The 9,760-nt window shown below is 39.1% G+C and overlaps 1 protein-coding gene and 1 pseudogene across 1 annotated transcript in view; both read right to left on the bottom strand.

Annotated features, from left to right (window-relative positions):
• MYO16 (myosin XVI) overlaps nucleotides 1–9,760 on the bottom strand; it is a 912,243-nt gene that overhangs the window by 548,799 nt on the left and 353,684 nt on the right. The window lies entirely within an intron of this gene.
• Nucleotides 1,054–1,767, bottom strand: LOC102818092 (annotated as a pseudogene).

Raw genomic sequence — 9,760 nt, 5'->3', positions numbered from 1 at the left:
TCTGAAGGGCCATCAAGTCAGTTCTGACTCAGCAACCTTATATGTTTTTCAAGGAGCAGGTGATAGGTTTGAACCACCAACATGTGATTAGCAGTTCAGTGCTTATCCTGCAGTGTCACACAAGGATGCCTCTCCATGGCCTTTATTTTTCATCTCCACAACATGACTGTGCCCATTCTTCTGTCCAACATACACTTCCCTTTCTCTTTTTGGAAATCTTACTCATTTTCCAAGATTTGACAAAAATGCACTTTCTCTTCAAGCAATAATTTCCTTAACTTGCCTTTTGATTTAATAGAATACCTGTCATTACTATTTTAATAAGATGTGACAAGTTAAGTCTCTATTTTTATTGTTATTTGTGTTGTCTCTAGAAGATATTTATGCACTTCTTAAGTACAAAGAAACTATTTTACTTGCATCCTCTAGATATAGAATGAAATGCATTGTATTTCATAGATTCAAAATATGTTGGTTAGCTTGACAAAGCATTCTCCTTCCTGTCTTGAAGGATTTTCTGTTTTATAAAGCAAGTTTAGAAAGATTTGGCCACTTTTCTAGTTCTATTTCCTCCTGCCTTTTATGTGCTTAAAATGAGTTATATAACTTGTCTTCATCATAAGTGGGCCAGTCATGGACACCGGTCTTGACTGGTTAGACTTCATTTAGAACTACCTGCATACTTGCCTGCTAAATGCCATTCTCTACAGTGACTGTAACCATCTGATCAAAAATGTTCATGGCAACAAGCAGTCTAATGATTAGACTATTTACTACCATGTGTCTTTATTAGTCTCAAAAAGAAATTTGCCACAAAAAATGTTACCCATTCATGATTAATGACATGCTAGAAATAACAAATATGTATTATGCAAAGACTTTCTTGTAATGCAGCTAGCTGTAACAAACGAAAGACACCAATGTTACATGTACTTCTTTGTTATGTTTTCAGAAGGGAAATCAGGACCATTCCACCGGTGTTCTCGCTCTCTTTTTTTCTCTCTCTTCTTCCACTTTATTTCATTTTCTCACCATAATAGTAAAATCTTTAATTTAAACTAAAAAACACAGAGGATTCCTGAAAGGCTGGCAGGTAAGGAACAAGGGTGAACAAGACTGAAGGACAGGTGGGGTGGGGAAAAAGCAAACTGTCTTGACTGGGCTCTTGAAGTTGCTGGAGGCTTGAAGCTGCTGCTGGTAGGCCTTCAGGGAGATACTGAAACCACAGAGCCATGGCACAAACTGGTTGGTGGGCCGCTGGGACCTGTAGTCAGGATGCACCATGAAGACCACATGAGAAAAGCCAGTGCTGAAGTAGGAGCCATAGTCATCATGTTGTGATGCATTGAGGACTTAAGTGTGTACACATCCACGCACTTGGGGCAGTGGAGTTTCACAATGGCAGTCTTACTTGGGAATTCCCACAGGCCAATGGAGAGCATTGGCTGGTTCTCACAATACACGTGAGAGCTGTAGCCCAAGTCTCCCAGCTGGTACTTTTCCAGCATCTGGGTGATGCTACAGTTGTGAGGATGTACTGGGTGTGGATCAATTCCAATAGTATCTCAGCGCCTGCTTCATCAGGTCACTCTGGTTGGGTTGTCTTCCAGCTCTTCATTGGGTTCCAGGTCTAACATGGACAGAGTTTGATCCCTTTGAGGCTGAACTTGTCCTGGATGTAGTCATCACTTCACAGAAAAATTCATTGCCAAGGAGTCTATAAAACCAAGAAATCAAGGACACTGCTTCTGAACGGCTCAACTTCATGTCAGCTGGTGAAGACCAGTATAACTGGGCAACGCCAGGAGTTGCTGCTCCCAAGGACTGGAGGCAACCCCTGTAACAAAGGTAGTGGCTTGGACCATGTCAGCGAAGCACAGCGTGGGGAAGTCTCCTGCTGTTCACTTAACACAAATGCTCGTTCTCTATTTGTTTTTTAAACTTTCTTTTTAATTTTTAAGTAACAAAGATGTTTTTTTGCTTTTCTACACAATAAGAAAATATTTTTTAAGTATTGCATTCATTCTGCATTCTATTCTGTTTTATGATAATATACACACATATATAATGCATAAAGAAAGAAATACACATATTTTGGAAGAAATGCTCAAATTGGAAGTAAGTGCAGGGATAAGAGATCTGGGTCCACTGAGATATAGGGCACCTTGAGGTCAGTTGTTGGACTTCTAGAGGGAATGTTGTTGTTGTTGTTAAGTGCCATTGAGTCGATTCTGACCCACAGCAACGCTGTATAGGGTTTCCAAGGAGCAGCTGGTGAGCTTGAACTACCGACATTGAAGTTCAAACAGCTTTGCAGCCTGATGCATTAACCCACAGTGCCAAACTAAGACTCTCTAGAGGGAATGGAGGCTCCCCCCAAAGAAGGGGAGTCCTGGAGTGGCACTGTGGGTTAATGAGCCAAACTGCAAAGCCATTTGAACTGCAAGGATGGCGGTTCAAGCTCACCAGTTGTTCCTCAGAAACCCTATATAGGGTCACTATGGGTCAGAATTGACTCGACGGCACTTAACAACAACAAAGAAGGGGAAGGATTCCTTCAAAGACAGGGAGAGCATCACTAGGTTTAGCATTCATTGATGGCTAACTCCATCACACCTCTCTTACTAATTTATTTATTATTTTATTGTGAACTGAGTGATAGTTTACCTAGGAGAACATCGGCTTCACACCACTGTTTTATTGCAATATTACATTTTCCTCTGTACATCATCATTCCCTGTTTTGTTTTTTTTTTTTGGAGGGGGGTAGGGTGGGTGGTGGTGGTGGGGAGATGTAAACAAAATCATTCAGGAATATATAATTATTTAAGCAACCAAAGGGCACATGCTGCAAGTCTGCCTCCTGGCCACCAGCACTCAGTTTTTCTCTTTCCCTGAGTCTATAGTCCTCAGCTGCTCCTTCTCTCCATGCCCTCATCTCTGCCTCCAATTCTGATGCCGCTACTTCTCTGGATAGGGTCCTGCATTTCACTCATGCTCTTCTCCCTTGATGGTCCAAGAGTCCTCTGTTCCTGGACAGTAAGATTAATTACTCCACACATTTTGTTACAGAACTTCTACCTTTACAGTTGTGACAGTCGTAATCAGTCATCATAACAGTTACTATTGAATCATAAGAATCTGATACCCATCTCTGTTTACCAGACCTAAGACAAGATGAAAACTATTCAGTGGGAACTATACCTTCCCCCATACGTTCTGAAACTAAACTCCCTGTTGAAAATGTATGAGTCAATTACTTTGTGCCTTTACACCTCCTCATTTTTGGTAGCCAATGTCTAAGTTACCCATCCCTACCAACCCTGTGGAGTCCTGGTGTGGCGCTGTGGCTTAATGCGCCAGACTGCAAAGCTCTTTGAACTGCAAGGTCAGTGGCTCACGCTCACCAGCTGCTCCTCGGAAACACTATACAGATTTGCTATGGGTTGGAACCGACTCAATGGCACTTCACAACAACAACATCAACCTTGTAACAGAGCGGATAGGATTGATACTTGATGTGAAGACTTCTTCCCTCTCAGTTGGTATTCTAAGCTATTAGATCCAAAAATATAAGTTAAGTTCATCAAATTTTAGCAAGTTACACTTGTTTGCTTTATCAAAAAAGTTTTGTTTTGTTTTGTTTTTTCTATCTTCTTCTAGTCAAGTACTGATTATCAAGCCACCAAGGCTAGGTGAAATGGGTAATATCTGCAAGTTTGGGTATTCTTGTGCGTGTCCCCTCATGTCAGACCAGGTGGATGCTTCACTCTTAGCTCTAACCCTCTGTGGCTATGTCCTTGTCCATAAGCTCAGGTGTCCCCAGGTCCCATCACACTTTGGACCAACAGCCCTTTCTCCTCTCTGTCTCATCTCCAGGTCAACAGGAGTCTATGGAATGTGGTTGAACTCAGCCCATTTCTTCATTGCTGCCTTTCCCCTTCTTCCACTCACCAGTAAAAACGGTCACCAGCAAGTTCACATGCCTGCTCATGTGTTTCCTTTGTAAAACGTTCTTCTTCATTAAACTAATCAACACAGCTACTTGGGCCAAGTTATTTGAACAAAATGTACCTTAAATGACACTTTAATGACAATTATATGCACACAATTATAATCCATATAATCACAAAAAGAGAGGACTATCTGTTTTGATTGTTCATAGGTCAACAAGATAATTTGACTGTGATTCAATACACAATTTGCAGTTGCTGTTAAATGCCATCAAGTCAGTTCCAACTCTCAGCAACCCCGTGTGCAACCCTGCTTGGTTCGGAACCATTCTCACAAATACTGGTGTAGTTGAGTCCATGTTGCAACCACTGTGTCAGTTCATCTTCCTTAGGGTCTTCCTCTTTTTCACCAACCCTCCACTTCACCAAGCATGATGTCGTTTTCCAGAGAATGACCCTTCCTTACAATAGGTCCAAAGTATAAGGGGCTAAGTCTTGCCATCCATGCTTCTAAGAGCATTATGGCTGGACTTTTTCTAAGGCATATTTATTTGTCTTCCTATGGTGCTACGGAGTCCTGGTATGGTGTTGTGGGTTAATGCGCTGGACTGCAAATTTGCTTTGAATTGCAAGGTCGGCAGTTCAAACTCATCAGCTGCTCCTTGGAAATCCTATACAGGGTCGCTATAGGTTGGAATCGACTCGACAGCACTTAACAACAACATGGTGCGATGGTACATTCTGTATTTTTCACCAACACTACAACTCAAACACATCTGCTCTTAAACAGTCTTCCTTATTCATTGTCCAATTTTCACAGGCATGAGTCAATTGAAAATACGATTGTCTGGGTTAGGCAAAACTTAGTTCTCGAAGTTACATTTTGGCTTTGTATTACTTTAAAGAGTTCTTTAACAGCAGTTTTATTTAATGTAACATGTTGTCTGGTGTCTTGGCTGCTGCTTCCAGGAGCACTGCTTGTGAATCCAAGTGAAATGAAGTCTTTGACAACTTCTATCTTATCCCCATTTAGCATGATGCCACTTATTGGTCTCTTGGTAAGTATTTTTGCTTTCTTTACATTGAGGTGCAACCCATAATAAAGGCTGTAATATCACAGGTTGTTGTTAAGTGCCATCAAGTTGGTCTCTCACATATCAACCTTAGATAAGGTTTCCAAGGAGCAGTGGGTAGGTTTGAACCACCAGCCTATGGTTTGCAGTCCAGTGCTTTTTCTACAAAGCCACACAAGAACTCTACAAGTTTGTTTGTTGTTGCAATCACAAGTTGTTTTTAAATGCTGTTGAATCAATTCCAACACATAGCAACCCTGTATAGAGTTTCCAAGGACTAGCTGGTAGGTTTGAACTACTGACCTTGTGGCACACTCTACAGTGCCACACCAGGGCTCCATAAGTAGGAGTTACTAAATCACTTAGTAGTAATATTGCTACAGAAAACACTTAACAATTTATCATTAAAATTAAACCACAGTATCTACCTAACAGCTATCATTTTATGGCTTATTACTTACACGCTAGGAGAATTTCAATTATTTGATTTTACATAACGTATGTGACTTTCGATAGCACTAGACACTTAAATTTCATCGTGGCTTGTAAAAAAGTGGATAATTTAATTGTAAACTTTTTTTTTTTTTTTTTTTTAATCAGTGTGTACTTTTACCTAATATGCGGGAACTTCAAGTAGTTTGTGGAAAAATGGACTTAAAAGGTAACGGAATTTTACCACAAACTTTTTGAAGCCCCCTTGGACAGTTTCTTTCTTTCTTTCTTCTTTTTTGCCTCACATTCTATGTCGAAAGCAAACTCATTGGCATCTAATCCTTACCAATTCATACCGACAGCTAGAACTGCTTCACAGAGTTTTCAAGGCTGCACTCAGTATGAAGACTGGCTGCCTCAGCTTTTCCCACAGAGAAGATAGTGGGTTTGAACAGCCAACTTTTAGGTTAGAAGCCCAATGCTTAATTAACCCACTGCATCACCAATACTCCTTTTCTATGTCAAATCCAAACCATTTCCATACAGGTTAATTCGGCCATGTAGGGTTTATGAGACAGTGGATTTTTAGAGAAGCAGACAGCTTCATCTCACTCCCATGGAGCTACAGGTGGGTTTAAATCACTGATGTTATAGTTGGAAGCTTAATACCTAGCTGGAAATGCTGGATGTAAAGGTTAATACATATTTTACATGTTGGATTGGCTATTTTATGTTTTAATGAACTATTCAAACAGCATTCTCAATGTCTAGTATCTTATTCGTGAATGACAAAGAAATGTATCTCTTAATGTCTCTTCTTTTATCTTCCAGCAAGTGTTTCTGGAGGAGCTGCAAGTATTGTACATTATTGGTAGTCACAGAATTGTCAGACTTATGACATTCTAAAAACAAACCATAGAATAAAATGCTTTTCCTGATAAGACATAATGAAAAGTCACATTTTACTATAATTAGTTGACTAAGACTTAAACTTTGACCTCTATCTTCTTGTTGTTGTTGATAAGTGCCGTCGAGTCGATTCCGACCCATAGCGACCCTGTACAGGGTTTCTGAGGCTGTAAATCTTTAGGGGAGCAGAAAGCCTCGTCTTTCTCCTGCGGAACAGCTGGTAGTTTCGAACTGCTGACCTTGCGGTTCCAAGCCTGATTCGTAACCACTACGCTACCAGAGCTCCTTTGTTGTTGTTGTTGTTAAGTGCCATCGAGTCGGTTCTGACCCATAATGACCCTATGTAGGGTTTCCAAGGAGCAGCTGGTGAGCTTGAACTGCCAACCTTGCAGTTCAAACTGCTTTGCAGTCTGGTGCATTAACCCACAGCACCACACCAGGACTCCTTAGACGTATTTAATAATAACTTATATTTACATTTACTTAATGCTTCACTCAATTAATCAAAAGTGAATTTTCTCAGTTTTGAAAGATTCTTGTTAAATCTAGAATCAACTGTGACAGCAAAATGTACATGAATTAGTATACATTAATACAGGCCTCACATACCAGGTTTTCTCTTTCTGAAAAATTCAAACACTATGAAATAACAATGGGTACAAAATCCAATGGAAAATGTGGATATCTGAAGACAAATGGTATTCTGGCACTGCAAGAGATTGAATTATAGTAGATTAGCCCCCAAAATGATACTTCAAAATCCCAATATCTGTAAATTAAGTTTATCTGGAAATAGGGTCTTTGCAGATGCAATTAAGTTAAGGGCATGAAGATGAGATTTTCATGAGTATAGAAAACCAAACCAAACCAATTTCTTTGAGTTAATCATGACTCATGCAGATTCCATGTGTTACAATGCAGAACTGCTTCAGAGGGTTTTCTGGACTGTCACTTTAAGGAAGAAGATAGCCAGGACTTTGTCCCATGGTATAACTAGGTTGGTTTGAACCAGCCAAAACTGAGGTTAGTAGTTGAACACAAACTGTTTCTACAACTCAGGGATCTTCTCTGGATTGCTGTTTCTGTTATGTGATGTTAAGTTGGTTCCAACTTATAGTGACCCTAATGCACAAAAGGAAAAAAAAATAAACAAAAAAAAACCCACTGGCCCATCTTGTGCCATCCTCACAAGTATTGTTAGGTTTGAGCCCATTGCCACTATGTTAATCCATCTGCTTTTTCACTGACGGTACATTTTATTAAGAGTGATAGACTTCTCCAGAGACCAGTCACTTCTGATGACAAAGTCTCACATCCTGGCTTCCCAGGTATATTCTGACTGCATTTTTTCAAAGACATATTCATTTGTTCTTATGGAAGTCCATGGTACTTTTAATATTTGTCTTCAACACCATAATCCAAAAGCAAAAATTCACAGGGTAGAGGGGATAACCCCTACTCATCTCTCAGTTTGTCATACTGTGGTGGCTTCATGTTGCTGTAATTCTGGAAGGTAGGCAACCAGTGTTTTAAATACCAATATGGTCACCCACTGTAGATAGGTTTCAGATGAACATCCTGACTAAAACAAACTAGGAAGGAGACATAGACATCTTCTGAATATTTAGTCACTGAAAACCTTACGAATAGCAACAGAATAGTGTCAGAAAATGAGAATATTGAATATTGAAACATGATGAAAAGAATCAGAATACTGTTAAATATAGTGTTTGAAAATAAGCCTCTTCGGCTTGGAAGGTATTCAAACTGGGGAAGGGTTATATCCTCAAAATAGAACTGACCATGATGACATGAATGGAGTAAAGCTTTCAAGATCCTCATTTGCTGATGGGGCACAACTCAAAATGAGGAGAAACAGCTGTAAACGTCCATTAATAATCAGAAAATGGAAAATATGAAGTATAACTTTATGAAAATTGGAAGTTGTCAAAAATGAAATGCATAAACATTGTTATCCTAGGCATTAATGAGTTGAAATTGAATGACATTGGTCATTTTAAATCTGACAACCACATGGTTTACTATGTTGAGAATGACAAATGGAAGAGTAACTGTGTCACATTAATTATCAAAAAGAACATTTCAAGATTTAACTTGAAGTATAACACTATCTGTGAAAGGATAATGTCTAAATGCCTACAAGGAAGACCAGTAAATACCACTAATTAGATTTATGCACCAAACACTATGGGGGTGATGATGAAAAACTTCTTCATTGCGAAAATTGATCAAACATGTAATCAATATATATGATAATTACTGGTGATTGGAATGCAAAGGTTGGAAACAAGGAGGAAGGATCAGTTGTTGGAAAATATGTCCTTGGTGACAGAAATGATGCTGGAGAAGGCATGATAGAATTTCACAAGGCCAATGACTTCCTTAATGCAAATATCCTTTAAACAATATAAAACAGAACTATACACATGGACCTTACCAGGGGGAATATACATAATGGACTACATCTGTGCAAAAACACAGTGGAAAAGCTCTGTATTATCAGTCAAAACAAGACCAGGTGCAGATTGTGGAATACACGGTCAAGTGTTCATATGCAAGTTCAGGCAGAAGCTGAAGAAAATGAAAACAAGTCCACAAAAACCAAAATATTGTCTTGAATATGTGGTAGTGGTGGCTATGTGCTATGAAGTTGGTTCCAACTCATAGCAACCATGTTTCCAAAGCTGTAAATCTTTATGGCAGCAGAAAGCCTCATTTTTTCCTGAAGAACCACTGGTAGTTTGAAACTGCTGATCATGAGTTTAACAGCCCAACTCGTAACCAGTATGTTACCAAAAATCCTTTGTCATGAATATATTGCACATAAATTTAGAAAGAGCTCCAAAATATATAATGCAAACTCTAATAGATTTGAAGAAAGAAATAGATGAATCTACAATAATAGTGGGTGATTTTAATACACCACTTTCAAAAATGGATAGAGCAACCAGAAAGAAACTTGACAAAGACACAGAAGAACTAAAGAACACAATCAGTCAATTGGACCTCATAGATGTGTACAGAGCATTCAATCCAACAACTGCATAATACACATTCTTTTCCAGTGCACATGGATCATTCTCCAGAATGGATCATGTTTTAGGCCACAAAACAAATCACCATAAATTTACAATATCAAAATACTACAAAGCATCTTCTCAGACCACAATGCTATCAAGTTAGAAATCAACAATAGGAAGACCAAGGAAATTAAGTCAAATACATGGAAACTGACTAACACCCTGCTGAAAAGTGACTGGGTAGTAGAAGAAATTAAACGTGAATTCGCAAAGTTTCTAGAAATAAATGAGAACGAAAACACAACATACCAAAATCTTTCGGACAAAGCGAAAGCGGTGCTGAGAGGACAATT

Source organism: Chrysochloris asiatica, unplaced genomic scaffold (assembly GCF_000296735.1).
Source record: "Chrysochloris asiatica unplaced genomic scaffold, ChrAsi1.0 scaffold00029, whole genome shotgun sequence".
NCBI classification, from domain to species: domain Eukaryota; kingdom Metazoa; phylum Chordata; class Mammalia; order Afrosoricida; family Chrysochloridae; genus Chrysochloris; species Chrysochloris asiatica.
The sequence above is the reverse complement of the archived record's forward strand: the minus strand, read 5'-3'. Positions and strand labels throughout refer to the sequence as shown.